The 296-nt window shown below is 64.5% G+C and overlaps 1 protein-coding gene across 1 annotated transcript in view; it reads left to right on the forward strand.

Annotated features, from left to right (window-relative positions):
* LOC104290583 (zinc finger protein 850-like) overlaps positions 1–296 on the forward strand; it is a gene marked incomplete at its 5' end in the record, with an annotated part of 11,578 nt that overhangs the window by 4,140 nt on the left and 7,142 nt on the right. The window lies entirely within an intron of this gene.

The raw sequence follows: 296 nt of genomic DNA on the forward strand, positions 1-296 counted from the left end.
TGTGAAATGGGGGAGACAGCGCTGGGTGTGTGTGGGGGGGAATGCTGCCGCCAGTTTTAGGGAGTGTGGCCACCCAGTTCGGTCCATGGCCGGCGGCTTTTCCCTTGAGCACCACCCGGCACCGGTTCCCCCATAAGCCTCGGAGTCTGCTGGTGCATTTTGAGTCACGGAGCACCGTTCCGGCCGCGTTTCCTCACAGCGGGAATAGCGGGAATGTTGCTCAGTGTCTCGTAGTGGGGACCACTGGTTTGGAGGAGCGGTTGCCGGTGCCACGGCGGTGCCCGGCGGCACCCCGG

The sequence above is a fragment of the Charadrius vociferus genome, unplaced genomic scaffold, assembly GCF_000708025.1.
Source record: "Charadrius vociferus isolate BGI_N301 unplaced genomic scaffold, ASM70802v2 scaffold678, whole genome shotgun sequence".
Classification (NCBI taxonomy): Eukaryota; Metazoa; Chordata; class Aves; order Charadriiformes; family Charadriidae; genus Charadrius; species Charadrius vociferus.